Genomic DNA, 21459 nt, shown 5'->3' on the forward strand with positions numbered 1-21459 from the left:
ATAATAATAATTAATTAACAACTCAATTAATTACTATTATATCCTTTAGTAAAATAGATACATCTCAATACTAACAGTCAACACTTGACTATTGTACTTGGAAAAAGCTATCAATTTAAATTGAGCAAGAATAATAATTTATAATTTCCTCAATTGAATATCAAACAGTGTTAAAATGTTTTATCAATCCCATTGACATATTCAATTGTGTCAATCAGTTAATTAAAACACTTTTAATTAATCAATTTAACTAAAGCTTGATACAAACAACTTGTATGTGTGTGACTTTCTAGGTTCATCTTTAACTGGCATTAGAGGCATAATAATAACTCTTAGTAAGTATGTTAGGAATCCAATTCCTTGTACTACAAGTGTATCCTATATAAGCATAGCTTATATATACTTATAGTCCTCTAAAGGTCATGATCTCCAGCTAATACACTGCACCATGACGTCCCAATTAAAGAATGAAGTTACTCGAAGTAAACTTATAATTAAACTAATTATGAACCATCGATCATAATTTCCATGCACTAAAGTTCTTTCATTAAAAATCCCGATCGAGTCACAAAGTGTCAAGCTCTAATCGTCAAGATACTAAGAAATATTGATTAAGTTTTTTATAAAATAAGACTCTCATCAAGGAACTATTCCTTGATACTTATCTCATCAGATGAGTCTTATTGTCCTGTCCAGGAACTCATTCCATCAAAAAACCAATCAATAACTATCTTAGGATTTATCTCTATTTACTTAGAGTAATGAATCCTCTCTTAACAACCTCTTGTTACACTACACAACTAACTATAGCGATTCACTGCCGGATTATCAGAATTAAGATCCCAGTACAAAGCAGGAACAAACTATAATTACCTGCACAAGAACAACTAAGTTTCTTCAAGTCAAAGGACTATATGCACTTGATGACTAGTGGAGAATTTCCGATTGACTTCCGTCTCTGTGGGGGCGTCGTTGGGTTCGACGGGGGGAAGCTCCGATGCCAAAGTCAGTATAGAAGAACAAGAGAGCAAACTGAATTGACAAAGGGTAAGTGAATGTGTACCTTGATGGCTCGAGATACTAGCTATATATAGTCATGAAGTTGTAACCTTTAGTAACTAGAAAGTCTCTATTAATGCTCCATTAATGGCGGTTACTGATTCCATTTAAGCATATCCGTTTAGGAAATTGATTGCTTATTAATGGTCTTTTAGTGCGGGATCGGCTCAGCTGTTTCAATAGCAGATTGGGCGGTTATGGCGATTCGCTTCTTAGGTTCGCCCACAGATCTCTTGTGGTGAGATATTGGTGATCCGCCTGTCGGATCCCTTTGCTCAATACGCCGTGATACGCCGGTATCAGGTGATCAACACGTGGCTATTTTAGGCGAATATCCTTTTTGATCCTTGGGATAATATCACAATGTTATCAAAAGCCCCCCTAAAGTTCCTTTAAAGTCCTTTAGGGCTTTTGAGCTTCTTCACGCGCCGTCATGATTACCTGCATTAATGGTCACTCTGTTCAATGCCAATCGATGGGTGACACGTGTTGTGGGCGCGCGGCTCGAAAAGAGAGAAAACGTCTTCTTCCTTCTTATTTTTCTCTTTCTTCCTCATTTGCTCTTCTTCTCCATTTTCTTTTGCGCTTTCTTCGCTCAGAGCTTTTCTTGGAGTTTCAGAGTTCTTTGAAGCTTTTACTTTCATGTAAGTTCATTTTTTTTCTCTCTATTTTTTCTGAATGTTTAGGAGCTCTTCTTCATCCTCCGAATCGACCTTTGAGCTTTTTAATTTGACTTCTTCCTCTGAAATCGCCGTTAACTGGACTACTTCTTCATCGGAAAATTCTTACTCTTCCGAGGATACAGTTAGCTCTAATTTGGCTGAGTTGCGTAACTCGGCGCAAAATAGTGGTCGAACTCGTTCAAGTAGAATTTTGCATTTTTCAGTCCCCATTACTGGTATTGCTCCGACAATAGATTCTAGGCGAGTTTCCGGGATGTCGACCTCTTCTTCTACCCCAGCTAGGAAAAAGGTGCCCCGTGCGACGTCTACTCCATCTCGCATGAGCGCCGTGGATCTAGCGGATCTGACGAATCGTTTTCCGTGGATAAAGGACTATAAGACTCAATTGGTGGCTCCTCATCAACGACCCGCCTGTCCGCAAAGCGGATATCTGACTGTATATTATAGTCATGTAGAAAGAGGGTTCCGACTTTGACATCACTGCTAGCCAATTACATCCAAATGGCTGGTTAGATTTAGCTTTAGATTGTTACCTAGCTTCAAACTTAGGGGTAGTGTGTGATAGGGGTCAAAAACCCCTATCTTTGGGTACGGTTTTAGGACGGGTTTTAGTGTTATTTAGTTAATAAGCGAGCAATTCTTGCATTTAAATGCTTTTGTGTGAGTTAGTTAGAAATTGGAAATGTTTTATTTACTTTTCATTGTTTAGGCTCGTTTTATGATCAATTTAGGCAAATACGGCCAAAATTGCATGCATATTATAATTCCGTTATCTTTTGAAGCTAATTGATCCGTCAAAAGTCGCACCAAACGAAGCGTTTGCTCAAATAAGCGATTGGCGGGTCAATTTAGCCTTTGGACTAATGTTATCTGGAGTTTTTGTGCATGCGCAGGGACAAGTTCGGGCGAAAAGACACTTTATTGGCATTCGGCAACCGCGCGGGGGCGCATCGGGCTAGACTGCTCGATGAACTGGCCTATTTTAGGCCAGCTCGCCGAACAGGCCCTCAAGGGCCTGCTCGTCGCGAGCAGGCCCTCAGAGGCCTGCTCGCCGAGCAGGCTGTGCCTGCTCGCGGCGAGCAGTGCCTGCTCGGCGAGCAGACCTGCGGGAATTGGTCAAAAAGACCAATTCCGCCCCCACGACGCCACGATGGACCCCACGACTTCCTACCTGCATAAGGACATGAAATAGGTCAAGAAAAGGGTCCGAGTCACGCCTAAAAATAGGATTTTTCCAATGTAAATTAGGATCTTTCATTATTTGTAAATTACCTTAGCTTTCCCCTTGAATTTCCTCTCCATCTCCTCCATCTTCTTCGACCTCCATTGAAGCTCATTCAAAGCTGTTCTCGAGGAATATTCAAGGTCCGTCCTTAAGACCTAGGAAGCCGATTGCAGAGTAGACAGGTTCCTTGAAAGGGATTTTCGTATCTCCTTTTACTTTACTTTGTTTGTACTCTTTGATACAATCTATGAATCCTAGGCTAATTGTATCCTGTGACATTATTCTTCATCTTTAATAATACTTTAGCTCTTATTTTGTTCTATGCTTATTGATTTAATCTTTGTCTTACGCTTTATTCAATTGGTTTAACTCATTCAAAAGCCCCAAAATCGAGTAGGCACATATTGTGAGCTGAATCTGACCTAGCCAGAGCCTAGGAGATTGACGACCTCTTAGTTGATTAAGCCCAAATTGCTGAGCCTTAGACCTAGTTTCGGCCTTACAAGGGAATCAAGCACTAGGAACTTCAGGAGGGTAAGTAGGGTTAATCGCCTTGAATACAAGTGACTTAGATTAGGTTTTTAATCAATAGACCTAATAACCTAACTTCATTATTATCGTTCATACCATGTTCCTTCGAGTAATTGCATTAGTGAAAGATCAATTAGGAGTAGTTTAACTTAGTTAGGAGTAGTTTAACTTAATTAGGCATAGAATAACTTAGTTAGAACTAGTATAACTTAGCTAGGAGTAGCGTAATTCAACCTAGGAGTAGATTAGCTTAAACAAACAAATTCAAAACCCACAAAGCCTAGATAGCATCTGAGACCAAGTAATTCGATATTTGTGGTAAATAAGTCCTGTGGATTCGATACCTGGACTTTCCAGATTTATTACTTGATAACGATGGGGTACACTTATCCCTTAGTGAGTCTTCTTCACCGAAGGCGCTTCAGTGTGCACCCCTCGTGTCTTTCGATCATTTCATAAACCGTCTCAGCGAAAGTCTGAGTCTTTCCTCATGTTTGCAAAGTTTGGAGTATATTCGCCGTTTAGCGGCAAGATGTCCAACATCCATCTTTGGGATGAAAAATTCTTCTATGTCAAGATACAAGAGGGCGAGTCCCTAGGCTTTCCATCATACTAGAATGCTAAACCTTTGCATATGGCGGGAGACATGCGTATATTGACAAATAGTGATGAGGTAGTAGTGGATCTCATGAAGAGTGTCAGGGCGGATGCTTGGACATATGCTGACGCTTTGAACTTCATGATGAATGACATTCCCTTAGTTCGCCGAGAAGGGGGCCAGTTCATTTACTCAAAGTTTGCACAATTTGATGAAGGTAACCTTATTCTTTTCTTTGAACCTTGATTACTTTATTGTTCTCTTTGTCAGGGGTTTATCTAAGGCCAATCACACTCTTGTAGAGATGCGTAAGAAACTGAAGAAGGAGGAGGCTCGAAAGAGAGGGCAGGCAACGGATCCTCAGAAGGGTGCAGGGAAACGTCCTGCTGATATAATGGCCGATCCGCCTCTGAAGAAAAGGAAGCCTGCAGCTTCTGGCGGACAAAAGTTCATGGCGGATGCCATGAAATCCGCAAGGCCCTTGGCGGAGAAGGAACAAGTAAGCTGTTTCACCTTTTCCTCTTGCCATATTTTGAATTTAAGTTCTGACTTTCCCATCTTTGTGTAGATGGCGAAGCCTGACTTGGACGGTTACTGGTCCGCCAAACATGGTATCCAGGGATCTTTGGAGAATGAGTCTGTCATTAATGACCTGGATGAGGCTCTTGGTCAGTTGGGCGAGGTGCAGAAGAACCAAAACCAGATCCCAGGATCAACCCATGTCCGAATGGGAAAGACAGAGCTGCTAACGGTAAGTTCCTTCTGTCCTTTTGTTTGGTTTGAATAAATGATCTCCTTTGGGGAGAGTTTTGCCATTGTTCTTTCGTTTGAATGAACTGTTTGTCTTGATAGATGTATACTCGCTTGCGTGCTATGGAAGCTGAGCTCTTTCAAGGTGTGGCGGATAAGGCCACTATAGAAAAGTTGGAGAAAGAAGTCGATGATGCTAACGCGAATGTCGCGTCCGCCATTGCCCTCAAGGATGCTGAGAACCAAAAGCTGAAGGAAAAGATCGAAGCGGATGCTAAAGAGCATGAGGATGCCTTAGCAGATGCTGAATTCATGGCGGGGGAGCAAGCTTTCTTTTACGGTGAATGGATCATGGCGTACGTCCAACTGGCGAATCCTGAGATTGATTTTACTGATCTGGAGTTCGCCGTTCCTGACCCGGATGTTGTCCTTAAATATCGCAAAATCCCGGACGTCAAGGATTACATCCGTGATCAAGTTCGGAAATGGATGAAGGGACCCGCCGAAGAAAGCAAACCTATGGCCAGTATCAAGCTGGTGGACCTTGAAGAGGTACCTCCAAAGGCGGGTGAGGAGCTGATAATTGATGGTACTCTTCCTCTTGAGGGAACTACTTCTGTGGAAAAGGAAATCTATGTGTCGGGCGTATCCAGAGCCGTTGAGAAGGAAGCCCCTCAAGAAGGCGCATCAGGCGAGAAGAATGTTAGGGAGGATGCTCCTGTCAATGTTTAATTTAATTTTTGTTTGTAAAACTTTAAGTACAGTTGTTTAATCCTTGCTAATTTTATTTTACTTTTACGTTTGCGTAAGTAAATTTATAGGCTTTTAGGATTTGTTTTGAAGTAGGTGGCCATCCATACTCCATAGTGCGAACCTTTGTGAAGGTTTGAAGCTGTTCTATTCCTTTAGAGGAAGTTAAGCTGCCTTAGGGATCGTCTTGCTACCTATCTTTGAGGTGAATTGATCCTCCTTTAGGACTTGTGAACCCTTCTTTGGGAAGGGTGTAAGAGAGTGTAAAGATCTCGCGTCCGAGAAATGTTTTAACCCTTATCTCTAATGGTGATCAATTAAGGATTAATTCGCCCATGAGATTGATCTCCTATCTTTGAGGAGAAAAAGTAGCTATGTGATAGCAGTATTTTGTGAGAAGCGTTGGGTGCCCCCTTTCTTTTTGAGACTGGAATATTTATATTACTGCAAGAAAATACTTAAAAAGAATATTGACAATAGAACAATTGCTTTTTATTGATTGGAGATACGCTTTATTACAGCAAGCGGGTCTTATATGTGAGCCTCATTAAAACCTTTAATAAGAAAAACCTCATGAAAAAAAAGCTTACTAAAGGAAAAAGAGTACTCAATACCTTGTTTACATTCTATTTTCGGGTGAAATATTTGCGGAGATTTTGGAGATTCCATGTACGCGGCAGCGTGTTTCCCTCCATGTCTTGAATCTTAAATGTGGCGAACCCAATCTTGTCAACTATTCTGTATGGACTTATCCAGTTGAGCCCCAGCTTTCCTTTTCCTTCATTGGATTGGATTTTGTCTGTTTTACAGAGTACGAGGTCTCCCACATTCAAGTTTACAAGTTTGGCATTATTGTCATGATAAGCTGCGATTCGCTGCTTGTAAGCCGCCATGCGTACGTATGCCTTCTCTCGCATTTCCTCCACTTGATCAAGACTTTCTTTCAACCTTTGGCTATTTTCATCCTCGCAATAGAATGCAACTCTGTCACTTAGGACCTGTATTTCAACTAGGATTACAGCTTCGACACCGTGACAAAGGGCGAATGGCGTTTCGCCCGTAGCTGTTCTGGGAGTAGTGCGATATGCCCATAGGACGCTCGTTAACTGATCCGCCCATTTCTTGTCATGCTCTCCCAATCTTTTCTTTATTCCTTTAACGATTGTCCGGTTTGTAACTTCGGTCATACCATTTGACTGAGGATAATAAACTGAGGCGAACCTGTTCAGAATGCCCAATTCCTCACAGAAAGTTTTAAACTCTGCACAGTTGAATTGCGTTCCATTTTCAGTTATAATCGTATGAGGAACTCCATACCTTCCAACGATGTTATCTTTGACAAACTCCACCATTCGTTTAGCATTGATAGAGGAGATAGCCTCAGCCTCTACCCATTTGGTGAAATGATCCACAGCCACTACAACATACTTCCTTTGCCTTCTGGTGGGAGGAAATGGTCCAACTATGTCAATTCCCCAGACCGCAAAGGGTCGACCTTCGACGATGGGCCTTTGAAGGTGCTTAGCAGTGTGTGATTCATTTGCATGAATCTGACAATTATGGCAAGACTCCACAAACTTTTGAGCATCAAGTTCTGCCGTAGGCCAATAAAATCCTGCTAACCTGGATTTCCTGAAAATGGAGGCAGATGCCTCGTGAGCTCCACATACACCTTCATGCAACTCTTTAAGGATCTGTTGTCCCTCTTCTGGTACGATGCATTTCAGCCAGGGGTGGCTAAAAGACTTCCTGTACAGGCAATCATTTATCACGGAGAAATAGGCCGCCTTCCTGACTATCCGTCGAGCTTCTTCCTTGTCCATAGGTAGAGCTCCATCTATCAGATACCGGCGGATTATAGATCTCCAATCACTTTATACTATCGTGAGTATGGATACTTCCTCCAAAGCGAACGCGGGAGCTGCTTTGACTTCGAATGGGCATTCTGGATCCGCACAGTTCTCCTTACTGGAAGCCATTTTAGCTAGGTGATCCGCTTTTGTGTTGGATCCTCGAGGTACATGGATAAGTTCCCACTTAGTTTCTTTGGCTTCAAGGTGATCCAGCAATTTTTTGACCTCAGCAACGTATTTGGCCAAAATATCGTCTTTTACTTCGTAATTTTTGATCACCTGGTTGACCATTAACTTGGAATCACTATAGATCACAATCCGCTCGGGAGTGATTTCTTTTAGCAAGCGCAGCCCCAATATTAGGGCCTCATATTCCACCGCGTTGTTGGTTGCAAGGAAATCCAATTTTGTTGCGTACCGTAGCTTTATATATTGGGGACCTTTGATCACGATGCCTATACCTGCACCTTCCGCTGAGGAGGCTCCATCCGTATACATCGTCCATTCCTCGACTTTTGATTTGGGGAAATTCATTCCCTCTTCAGTGAATTCATTCACAAAATCTGCCAAGACTTGACTCTTCAAGGCTGATCTGCTCTCATATCGTACATCAAATTCTCCAAGGCGGATTGCCCACTCCATCAGTCTCCCTGAAGTTTCTGGTTTTTGCAATACCTTCCTCATGGGTATACTTGTACGAACTATGACAGTATGTGCTTGAAAGTAAGGCCTGAGGCGAATGGAGGTGGTGACGATGGCCAGTGCCATTTTGTCCAACTTGGAATATCGGGTTTCAGCATCTTTTAATACTTTGCTCACGTAATAGATAGGATATTGCTGGCCCTCCTCTTCCCTTATCATGGCCGTGCAAACAGCCTTATCTGTAACTGAAACATACATGTAGAGATTCTCACCTTTCAAGGGACGACTTATAAGGGGTGGTTCCGTGAGAAACCGTTTGATCCCCTGGAAAGCTTTCTCGCAGTCCTCGCTCCACTCAAACGCTTTTTGCTTCTTGATCACCTCATAAAAGGGTTGGCATCGTCAGGCTGAACATGAGATGAACCTGCCCAATATGATACGCCCATTAAGACGTTGCACTTCCCTAATATTTTGTGGTGCTTTCATCTCCAAAACTGCTTTGATTTTATCAGGGTTTGGGCTCACTCCCTTCTGGCTAATCATGAATCCCAAGAACTTTCCATATGTCGCCCCAAAGGTACACGTCTTCGGGTTCAATTTAATGTTGTGATGTCGGAGTACGCCCAGTACCTCATTTATGTCATCCGCATGCTTCTCTACAGTGGTACTTTTGATGATCATATCGTCCACATAGACAGAAAAGTTTTCACCTTTGCTTTCTACGAATATTTTGTTCATCATCCGCTGATAAGTTGCACCCGCGTTCTTAAGCCCAAAGGGCATGACTTTAAAGCAATAGGTGGCTTGGTGAGTTACGAATGAAGTTTTGATCCTATCCGAAGGCTCCATTGGGATCTGATGGTAACTCGACTTCACGTTGGTGAAGGAGTACATGGCGTGTCCCGCGGTTCCATCTACTAGGATATCAATGCATGGCAGGGGGTAGTTGTCTTTGGGACAAGCTTTGTTGAGGTCTGTGAAGTCAATACACATGCAGTATGATCCGCCCGCCTTCTTGACTAGAACCACATTCGCCAGCCATTGTGTATAAAGTACCTCTTCGATGGCATTTGCCTGTTTGAGCTTGGTGATCTCTTCCTCTATCACTTTCTGTCTCTCCGGGCCATGATTTCTTCATTTTTGGGCTACCGGTACCGCGTCTTTGTCGATGTTGAGTTTGTGAGTGATCACATGTGGACTAATCCCGGGGAGAATCTCATCTTTCCATGCAAAGACATCTTCTAACTCATGGAGAACCTTGGTGATAGTTTCCTTAATTTCTCCCGTTAGCCCTTTAGCCATCCATACCTGCTTTTCATCCGCCATGAGGTACATCTCTGTTTCACCCAAGGCCATTGTGACAAGCTCTTCTTCATTCTCATCTTTAGACTGTGGGCGAATCATCAATGATGCTGAATACGTCTCCTGAGCCACCTTTTGACTTCCTCTGATCATTACACCTCCCTTGACCGTGGGGATGTAAAGAGTTAAGTGGCGTATAGAGATAAGAGCTGCCGCCTCGGAAATAAAGGGTCGCCCAAGGATGATATTGTAGGCTAACTGGCCATCCAGGATGGAGAATTCCAGATCGCCTTTCCAGACTTGATCTTCATCAGCTAACTCACAATCCAGTGTTACCTGGCCCTTTGTTTGGATGGTGTGTCCTGTTACCCCTAGAATGTCCACTATGGTGGTTTCCACTTGGATTGGGTCGACCATGAGTTTGGCGAATGCTCCTCTTGTGATGACATTGCACGAACTCCCCGTATCAATCATCACTCTTTTCATCTCCCAGCCTTCCACCATCATAGTAACGACCAGGGCATCTGCATGAGGGGAGATCTCCGGACCGGTATCCGCAAAAGGGCGATTAGGTGACGCCCTCTCCAGAGCAGTGGTTTTTGCCTTTTTCAACATAGGCTGGTACCCAGGTCCGCCTGCTATGACATTGATGGTCCCTTTTGCCTTCTTCTTCTGATCATCTTTGGATCTATCACCATCTCCCTTCTTGCCATCATTTTGGATGAACCGGTCCAACTTTCCTCTTTCGATAAGCCTTTCTATCTCTCTGGCTAATTCCCAGCATGCGTCAGTGTCATGGCCATTCTTCCTGTGGTATTTGCAATAATTTTTGGGATTTTTACCAGTGTTGGTGTACTCCCCCCCTTTTGGTTTAGGGTATGAAATGCTTCGCTTGTGCTAACTGTTCTCAATCCACATGAGCACTTCGCTTTTAGAGGCATTGAGTGGCGTAAATGACGACGCAAATGCCGATTTGTTCTTAGAGCCTCTTCGCCGACCTCTAGAGGATGAGTCTTGGTGCTTGTCTTTCTCCTTATCTCGATGACGAGATTCACCCCTGTCATTCTTGGGCGGAGACAATGACTCTCTGCGAATGTCATCTACCTCGATGAAGTCCTTGCATCTTTCAATTAATTCTGCCATACTTCTGGGCTTCTTCCGAATTAAATCTTCCTGCAAGCTTTTTGATGCTCGTAAAGTATATAGCATTTAATAGGACAAGTGTATCCTATCGCAACAAGTAATATTGTGCTAAGCACGAGATCGAACCACAAAGACTATTCGTTATAACTAGCAAATCTACCTAGAATGATCTAATTGTTTAGAGGGTTGGATAAAAGTTGGGTTTTTTTTGATAACTAATTAACTAATTGAAAGCAATAAAGATAACAAAATAAAGTGAACAATTGATAGGGTAGAAGGTGAATTGACGGATGGCACAATATAGGTTGAGGAATCCTTTGATTAAATCCTATGTATGGGTTTAGGGAGTTCAGATTTATGTTTTACCAATGATTGAAGGTAATTGTCCTAAGTGAAAGATAAATTTGTACGGGATTTGTCTAACCTATTCACATGCATTCGGGTGACGGCTTGATTAGGCATATACCCTAGGTCATGCAAAGCATTAGGTTTATTGACAACTAAGGCTAAAGCCGTAGCCCAGCCACAAAGCCTCATTCCTAGTGGTCTCTAGCGAAGTCAGATTTACACAATTTCGGTATAGACGATTCCATGGTCAGGTTCTCATCTATCTATAATCCTATTTAATGTCAGGGTCACAGGCATTAAGCACATTATATACATAAACAGGCTAGTTGATCATTATCAATGTTCATTCTGGCATAAATCCTGTTCCTAACAATTTCTAGGCATTAAGCATGCATAAACTAATCAATCAAAGGTCCTAGATCCCTAATCATACATATTCATACAATCAATTTCATCCCCATCCCAAATTGGATGGAGATCAGTTCATAGACAAACCAATCATAGCAATAGGAAAATAGGAACAATGGAAAAAGCTTCAATTGAATATAATCGCAAAAGATGAAAGGGAAAGAGATAGAAATCCAAAACTCGTTTTGCCGATTCCAATTATAAAAATAGAAGATGCGGAGCTTCTCCCATCAATCGTTCTTGACAAAAGAAAATAAAAACTGAAATAAACCTAATCTAGAAACATGAAAATAAAACTGAAATAAAAGCTAAATCTACATTGTGGAGGAGAGAAAGCCCTAGCGGCTCTCCAATTTATTGAATGGCTAATCCCCCCTCTTTAAAGATTAGGATTAGCTCCCTATTTATAGAGTTAGGGAGGAAACCCTAATGCCTCAAGGGTAAAAAAGGAAAATTATAAAGTGTTTTAATGGGCTTTTAGGGCCCGATCCGCGCATTCCAGCAAGGGGGAAGGCGCTGGTGCGCCTTTCCCCGCCTCGTCTCGACGAGACATGTATTGTCTCGCCGAGATAGGTCCAAAAAGGGGCGATTTTGCTCCGGCTTTTATCTGTTTAGGTCCCTGGGCTTTCGAAAAGTGCTCTAATGGTCCCTGATGAATCCCAAAAGTGCTTTGACGGTCCCTGAATAATCCGGAAATGCTCCAATAGGCTTGGGTCTGGTTCGAAAATGCACGAAAGGTCCCTGAAAATCCATGAAAACACCAAAAATACCATAAATAAAGGAAATTACTAATTTTAACTAAAAAGTAATAAAACGATACTAAAATTAAATAGAAACAAAGGGAAAACAAACTAAATTAATCCTAAAAACCCTATATAAATGGGAGCTATCACTTTTACACGTGGTGTTTTTTGCCAGAGCCTCTGCTGCCATAGAGACATCCACATCGACAATGCATATACACAATTTGTTGAAATTGTCTACATATTCTCAAAGGGGTTCATTCGCCTTCTGCTTTAATTTGAAAAGCTTCCGTGACTTGACCACTGGAGGAATACATCCGGCGAATTTAGCACAAAACTCTCTACTCAATTGATCCTAGCTATCGATTGATCCGGGAGGTAAAGATTGGAACCAATCATAGGCGGGGCCTCCCAAGGTGGTGATAAACATCTGGCATAAGACCGCCTCACTTGCACGGTTAAGGCTGAGCAACATTCGGTACTTTCTTGCATGGGCTTCTGGGTTGTCTGCTCCCATGTAAACGGGTATATTAGGTATTTTAAAATGCATCTCCGTTTCCTCAGCTTCGATCCATGCTGTAAAGGGCGAATCACGATTAGCGAATGGATTATGTCGGGCATTCTCCTCATTAATGCGAAGCACCGCAGCTCTCACACGATCATCAAAATTCTCTGGACCCGCCCGTGGCGGTCTTCTAGGGGGAGATCTGCTTGGAGAAGATGAGGAGCTAGATCCGGATGATGGATCTGATGGCGAATGCCCACCTCCACCACCCTGTCCTCCAGGAGGAGCTTGGGCGTTATTCCCTTCGTGGTCTCCCAAAGGAACGCTTCTATCCTCTCCTTGGTTTGGTGGTGGCGGTGGCCTATCCGATTGAGGAGTCTCTACTGGCCTCTTGCTTTGTCTACGACCAGTAGATGAGGGTGATCTACCCCGGCGGGAAGATCTCCGTCTCGGGGGCGAAGGTGATTTCGACCGCCTGTTTTTCCCCTTTCTCCGCTTTTTGTGCCGTCGACCTTCTGATCCGCCTTCGGGGAGACTCGACCGTGGGCGGCTTGGGTTACCTGATCCGCCCAGATTTAACCCTTGGTCTGCGGATCCTCCAGGGGGAGTTTGGTTATTCCCACGACTTCCTCCTGCTCCATCAGAAAATAATTGCCGATGGAGTGGCGGGTTATTACCTGCCACGGTAGTAGTCACCATGGAATCCGTGGGTTGAATTTGGAAGAATGAAGAATTATGGGCGTTTGGTCCTATAGTGGCCTGTGGCCATTGAGATGACGTAGGATTTGTGCGCCCAAGCTCTAGTACTATCATGAACGACCTTAGGCGTCTTTCCATCTCAGGGCCAAATTCTCTTCTTATGGACCCCGCACATGTTTCAATGAATGTATCCGGCGACATACCCCTTCCATCATGCGTCGCAGGAGTGCTCATATCAACGCGACCAGCGCTTGTATGAGGTTGACTTGATGGTGTTACCGATGGTGTTTCAACCCCCGAGGAGGGGTTCTGTTCTCCATTCGTCATATCTTTCAATGTGAACGAAAACCCTTTATTTGATTAAGGATCCACGTTCACCGCACCAATTGATGACTAGTGGAGAATTTCCGATTGACTTCTGTCTCTGTGGAGGCGTCGTTGGGTTCGACGGGGGGAAGCTCTGATGCCAAAGTCAGTATAAAAGAACAAGAGAGCAAACTGAATTGACAAATGGTAAGTGAATGTGTACCTTGATGGCTCGAGATACTAGCTATATATAGTCATGAAGTTGTAACCTTTAGTAACTAGAAAGTCTCTATTAATGCTCCATTAATGGCGGTTACTGATTTCCTTTAAGCATATCCGTTTAGGAAATTGATTGCTTATTAATGGTCTTTTAGTGCGGGATCGGCTCAGCTGTTTCAATAGCAGATTGGGCGGTTATGGAGATTCGCCTCTTAGGTTCGCCCATGGATCTCTTGTGGTGAGATATTGGTGATCCGCATGTCGGATCCCTTTGCTCAATACGTCGTGATACGTCGGTATCAGGTGATCAACACGTGGCTGTTTTAGGCGAATATCCTTTTTGATCCTTGGGATAATATCACAATGTTATCAGCACTATGATGACCTAGATAATAATTATGTTGACTAGGAGTAAACCTTTGTGCAATTATTATCTAACGTCACAGTTCGAACCATTCAACTCTTTGAATGTCCACATATTTATTCTGATATCAACATATCAAACAGATTGAGATTTTCTGTTTCTGATTAATATCTCATACTAATCGAGAAAATAAACAGAGGTGATAGTCTAAGGATACATGAGTGTCCAATTCATTATCCACCGACTATGAACATTTAAGATTATTATTTTACCAAAGAAATATATCACATTATTATTAACTCTTAATAATATTATCTCTTTGTAAATAATCTTTGGACTAATATGTATATTCAATAAGTAATTAAACAATACAAATAATTACACATGAATACATATTTTATTAACTGTCATTTGGATATAAAATTCACACCGTAAAATATACAAAAGGAATGACCTAGGACATACAATACTTACAAGTTAAGGTATTGAAGAAGCAAGATGTAACCTCCTATTGGTGGCATACAACTTATGAAATGGCCATTTTTGGGGCAGTTTTGCATAACCCCCATTTCTTTTAGTCTATAAATATATGTTTAGAATCATGTAGTAGAGAAGAGTGGAGCCATTAGAGTAGCCATGAGCATTATCCATTCCCAATATTAGTCTAGTTTTAGAGTTCAGATTTTGGTTTTTGGCCCAGATTTGGTAAAGAGTAAAGAGTTTTTTTAAGGTAAAATTAGAGGTTTGAGCTACTTAAAAGATTTTGTTGTTTGATGAAGAGATGTTTGAATGAACTTATTATTTGATTCAAAAAACTAATTTTGAAAAAATTGGTTTTATGAACTTTTCAATTAGCTCATTGTTCTACATCTTTTAAATGACATTTTTACATTTAGTTACTACCTTTTAACATCAAATAACGACTTCACTATGTGTTTATTTGTCATTTTACACAAACATCTATTAACAATTAACTAAGTGTTTTTTGAAATTATTTTACCAAACAATTTTACAAAATCAACTAATCTAAAAAAGATAACCAGCTAACGGTATTTATCCCCTCTCTCTCAAAATAAATTCTCATTTCCATTGTAATCTCATCCATTTTACCATCACATTTATAAGTGTTTGTGCAAGTTTTTCAATTCAAATTCCAAGAGTAAAAGTATCTACCACCAGGGGAATCCAGCATGGAGGCATTGGGGGCAGTTGCTGCCACTGATATTTGTATTTTTTTTAAATCCCAGGTATTAATTTTGAAGTTTTAGAGCTTTGTCTCCCTTCATCAATGGAGGTTTAAGGTTTACTGGTTCTATAATTGAGGATTAATAATGATTTTAAATTTAATATTTTATTTTATTTTTTTAATTCTGTTTTAAAGCAAAACAACGTCGTTTTATTTAATTAGAACTATGTTGTTTTATTTACAATAAAAAAAAGTAAATATTTAAATGTAAAACTAAATAGGTCCTAAAACAAACCATCGGTCTCTCTTACTCTCTTTAATCTCTTTAGTTCTTCTTCCTCAGTTCCTCTTTCTTTTTAAGCCTAAATTGAAATCCCTAATCCTAAGTAAGATTAAATCAAAATCGGCAGCCAAGCCCTTCGTAATGGGATCGTTGGTCCAGCACTCCATATCCGATCTTTGCCTCTCTGCTTTTGGTATTTTTTTTACTCCTACTTGAATTTTGATTTGATATTTCTACTACTATTTTACTTGAACTTGAACTTTGATCTCTGGTTTTCTATAATTATTATTATTTTTTTTTTGGATAAAAATGGTTTTAGTCATATTGTTTGCCCCGGTAATCTTGCTTTCTCCATCAAACCTGTTTCCAAGTTGTATAGGTGTAGGCCCATTAAAAAGCAGATCCAGAAGGACAATAACGGTGTTCTTTAAGTCCCTTTCCCATTTGACCTTATTTGTAGTGTATTAGTTCTTGGGTTTGATTTTTCCATTGAACATCCTTTATATGTTTAGGTTGTGGAAATTTCTATCTCACTTTCATTGTTTTTTATATTATTTTTTTCTATCGAATTTATAATTTTCTATATGCATCTTTTTAGAGTTTTAAGTTTGGTTATTTGCTTAAACATTGATTGGTCAACTTTTTTTTTTTTTTTTTGAGTTTTTCTTATGTAGAAAACTATTTTACGGGTTATTGACTCTCTTCGACTCAAGCAACTCTTAACTTGAACCAACTTTGAGATAGTACACTTAGGATTCCACACACCTTGTGAGTGGTCATATGCGAGAGCTTGAGGTAATCTCATAATCAAAAGTTTTACACACTTGGATACAACCAGCCCTAGTGATTTACCATAGTCTTTGCTCCAGCGTGATCAGTTAAATATGTAAGGGGATCAGTGAGCAATTAATTATATTCAGTTCATATTTCTAATATATTTTACATTAATTTTTGTAGACAATCAATGTATAAAGATGGACTTGCACATTTAGATACAAGTGTATACCGTCATATCAAGTAATAAATTTTGGTTAGATCGGGTTATTGAATCCACGGAAGCTAAATTTAGCAACAAATACTCTAATATGTTCTCTTATTTTTTAGCCGACAAATATTTAAAGTTCAGAACTATATTAATCTACTCCTACTCCTAACTATGTGGCACATATTTTAGGATGTCTCTGCTTGTGCGAATAATATGGATGTAGTAAGATTGAAGTGATTAGAGTATTACTAGAGTTTTCAAAACAACTATGCAAGCCAACTAAGCTATTATAAGTTCCACTTCACTAGTCTTTATGACGCCTAATGACCCGTAAAGCCCTATTATGGGAAGGTTTAACTGTAAATTCAGAAATTAAGGTTCTGCATGCACCCGAAGGGTTGTCAATTCCTTCGGTTTTCGAGGGTTTTTATCTTCGGTTGGAAACTCTTATGTGAACTCGAATACTAAGATAAAGTGATTGAAGTAAATTTAAACCAAGAGGAAAGCAAGCATACAATTGAATTGAAAGGGAATAACAAACAGTAATCAAAATGTGGAACTATATTAATATGGGCACGAATACCTAAACATCACAAAAGTATATACAAAGTTAATAAAAGAAAATAAAGGAGAAGGAATTTTGCCCTTAAAGCATTTTGCTAACCCGGACTAGTCCTTAACTAGAGAAATTCGTGGAAAGACCGTCGCTTGGTAAAAGATGGAAGTCGAAAGAAACCATGAGGTGGAGATGGCTATGGAAGATGTAATGACTAGCTATGGTGTGATAACTAAGGACTGCAAATACTAAAGCCTGAGTACTTAAAAATGAATTCTAAATGAGTTTAAATAGAAAAGTTAAACATCTATGGAAAAGTTGCAAGTACAAAGATAAATGACTTGATGAAACTTTATGGAAAACAAGTGAACTCGTCGAGTTATAGCATCAATTCACCGAGTTATAATACCAACTCGGTGAGTTGGAGATTGATGCACGAAGTCTTAGAATGTTTGGTCTTCAACTTAGTGTGTTTACAATTGAATTTTGCGAGTTGATCAGGAAGAAGCGGAGCCTCAGACAGTCTAAACTTTAACTCCGCGTGTTAGAGACCAACAAGCCAAGTTGCACTAAAGTATATCCTCCTTTGCATTTTGACTAGTTCATCTCAACATGTTACGGGACCAACATGCCAAGTCGAACTATTACGCAGGAAATGGATTTCCCCAATCAAATCGAGTTGCCTCCTTAATTGAAATTCAACAACATAAATTCAAATGTCAATTTACCAAATCCACTTCTATTTTTTCTTTTAAATTAAAAGTCAATTATCCATTTATTCCTATCCTATTTAATAAATAAAAAAGAAACTAATAATAGTATATTTAAAATAAAATGACAACTTATGTAACAAAATGAAATCTGAAATTCCAATCCTAAAATTTACATAAAAACTGAAAAATAGTAAACTAAAATGACTAAGTTAAAATTAAAAAGTACAAATGAGTCAATTAACACTCTAAAGAAAATGACTAAAATTAAGTGAAAAGACTAACAAAACTAAGAAATAAAAACACAAAGACTAAAATTAAGGGCAAAACATGTATTTTACTAAAATTAACATAAAAAATAGTTTACACCAAGCTAAAAGACTCTAAAAACCGTACTAAATAATAGGGATTCGATAACATCCAGATATTATTCAGAGGTCAATCTATGAAGTTTCGTAGAATCTAATGACCAAAAGAGACATTTGGTCATCAGCATCAGTCGAATGATACGCCTAAAGGATGGCGTATGAGACAAGTCATACGCCACGTAGGATCCTTGGATTCCTGGATACGCCTCAAGGGATCGGACGCCTTAAGGAGGCACAAACTCGCCATATCTTGGGAGACCCGCCATTTGGCAGCGATACGCCCAAGAGATGCCAGTGCCCTCTTCCTGCATGGAAACCGAAATCATTAATGACAAGTGATAGCTCCATAAATGAGCTAGCGGTCATACTTGAATAAACATAGTAACTACCATTAATGAGGCATTAATGGAGACTTTCTAGTTACAAGGTCGATGGTTACAACTATCCTGGTATAAATAGCCTTGCAAACCAAACTATTGAGGCACACACATTCCAACATTATTCTGCGTGCATACAGTTTATCAATTTCTATATTTTACTAACTTTAGCATCGGAGTCCCCCCCGGCCGAACCCAATGCCCCCCCCCACATGGAGACTCTAATCATAAAAGAGCTTACACCACGAACATAAGATGGCTAATGAAGGTCAGAACCCTTCATCTAGAATAACAGCACCCCCACTTACTGCTCCAGTTTTAATAAGTAATGCGCCCGCAATCCCAGCCAATCAAGGAAACAATTCACCTTCGTTTGTTCATGATGCACGGGAAATGTCGCCTGAAACCTGTACTAATCTCATCATGGACCTTATGGCGAATAATTACGACATAGCGGCCGCGGATCGGCTAAGACCATATTTTGCTAACCCACTTGCAGGAGGACCAACAACTCGAGTTATACCACCACTTCGTCGTCCTCTTCGAAGACCTAGAGTGTCTGATTGGGAGAACGCCATTGTTAGGCCACGATCCCGGCTAGAATCATCATTTCTATCTCAACCAGGCAATCCAGTGGATGCAATGGTAACAAATGAAGTGTCAGGACATGACCTGTCCCTAAATAGAAGATTGTTTGAAGATCCGTCTAAAGGAAGCCGGAGGAATAACCAGGTACCTCTTATGAACGTACAGAATCTTGGAATTGTAATTGGAGGATGTGGACCACCCCCGCAGCGGTAGTGGGACAAGAGCAACCTATAGGAGCAACGGTTGTTCAAGGTAACCAAGGTGGAGGAGTCGCGAGCCCCAAACGTAGAAGGCCATCCCGTTCCAGGTGAAGGCGGTCCCATTCCCATAGCAGAAGAACACCCCATCCACCCCGGAGGTGCGAAAGAGGTGACAGACATTCTCAGTCAGACCCGTCATCAAGTTCTTCTGGATCTCGGCGTAGTAGATCAAGAAGTAGAGATCGCCTAAGGATAGGTCATGATTATATGAATGCCGAAATTGGTAGCGGCATTCAAGCCGCCATGCAAAGGCAGAACGAGGAGAATGCTAGACACAATCAACATGCTAATAGGGAATCACCGTTTACAAGGTTTATCCTAGAGTTTGCCCTTGACAGAAGGTTTAAAGTCCCCAATCTTCCTAGTTACATGAGAGATGAGAATCTAGAAGCCCATGCAAGAAAATGGCTTAATACATACGGAGCCCCCTGTACTTGACCTTTTTTTTCATTTTACCCCCTAAACTCAAGGGACAATCTATTGACCACCTAAACTCCCCAAAATCCACCCAATTTACCCCCTCATCACATTTGACCGTAAAATTTTTTGTCCCATAAATTACACGCACTTGACTTTGATCCACATGGCATTATCGACTTAAAATACACTTGCCATGTCAGCAATGTTTCGGAAATGACGGTTTTGCCCTTCTTCCACTGAAAGACTAAACGCTTCAGTTCTCCCTGTGGAGCTATTTTCATTTTCAATCAGAAAGAATGGAAGCAAATGTCCATCGATTCCTCTCTTCATTTCACTATCTTTCTCTATTCTTCTAAAGCTCCATTATTTTCGATCGCGAGTTAGGGTTTCTGGGCTAGAACGCATACTGGTTTTGAACGCGGACTGGTTTTGAACGCGGACTGGTTTTCATCGTGAACTGGTATTGATTTTGGACTGATGTCGTTTGCGAGTTAGGGTTTATTGGATTCAGTTAGTGTTGAACTTTATTTTATCATATTCCTATTGCATTGCTTGGATGACATTAGCTTTTATTAGTAGGTTTTTTTTGTGATATTTTATGAACTCTGAGGGCAAATGATAAAGGGAGAAAAGAATATATGCATGTGGATTCAGTTGTCAACTGATATGGCTACTTTAAGTTGCTTTTGCTGTGATGGGTACTTTTTTTATCAATTGATTTGTCTGTTTATGTCAAAGAATCTTATAGTTTTGCTTTTTTTTTGTATTTTTCAGCTATCAAAATGGGGGATGTAAGTGTATTTTTACATCATGGTGGTAGGGCTGTGCTAGATGAGAGTGGTTTCAAATATGTGGGTGGTGTTGTTGAAGAATATAATCAGGTTGACATGGATAGGTTAGCAGTGCTTGATCTGTTCTGGTTTGTGTGGGATTTAGGACACAAGAGATGTGGGTCTTTGTACTACAAAGATGGTAGGAGTGGTGAGTTAAAGATACTTGGTAATGATAGGGCCCTAATGAAATGTTTACCTACAAGGGCAATACGGATATTACTGAAGTTTATGTGGACAAAACTGAAGATGCACAGCCTTGTGGGACCCTGGATCCTAATGTGAAAGTGGAAGTAATAGCTGGGATGAGTAGTAACACTGTCCCTACACACATCGAGCCTTTAAATGAGGTGGATGAAGAAGACATAAATGAGGAGGTTATGCAAACAGATATACAGAAAGAAGGAGTTAATGTAAGAGAAGCAGTTGAAGGATTGATTGAAGGAGAAGAAGTGAATGAAGGACACGAAGTTGAAGGAGTTAATGTGCAACCAAATCTACAAAGAGAAGAAGTTGAAGAAGTGAATGAAGTACAAGAAGGGCAAAAAGTGAATGAAGAACAAGAAGTGAATGAGGGAGAAGAAGTGAAGGAGGGAGAAGAAGTTGAGGGAGTTAATGTGCAACCAGATCTACAAAGAGAATGAGCGAATGAAGGGGAAGAAGTTGAAGACAGTGGTGAATCTTCAGATGAAGAATATGCAGATGAGGAAGTGGAATCAGAGATTGAGTCAGAGCCTGATTCATATGTAGGCGAAGTTGATGTTGAGG

The sequence above is a fragment of the Euphorbia lathyris genome, chromosome 1, assembly GCF_963576675.1.
Source record: "Euphorbia lathyris chromosome 1, ddEupLath1.1, whole genome shotgun sequence".
Lineage (NCBI taxonomy): Eukaryota > Viridiplantae > Streptophyta > Magnoliopsida > Malpighiales > Euphorbiaceae > Euphorbia > Euphorbia lathyris.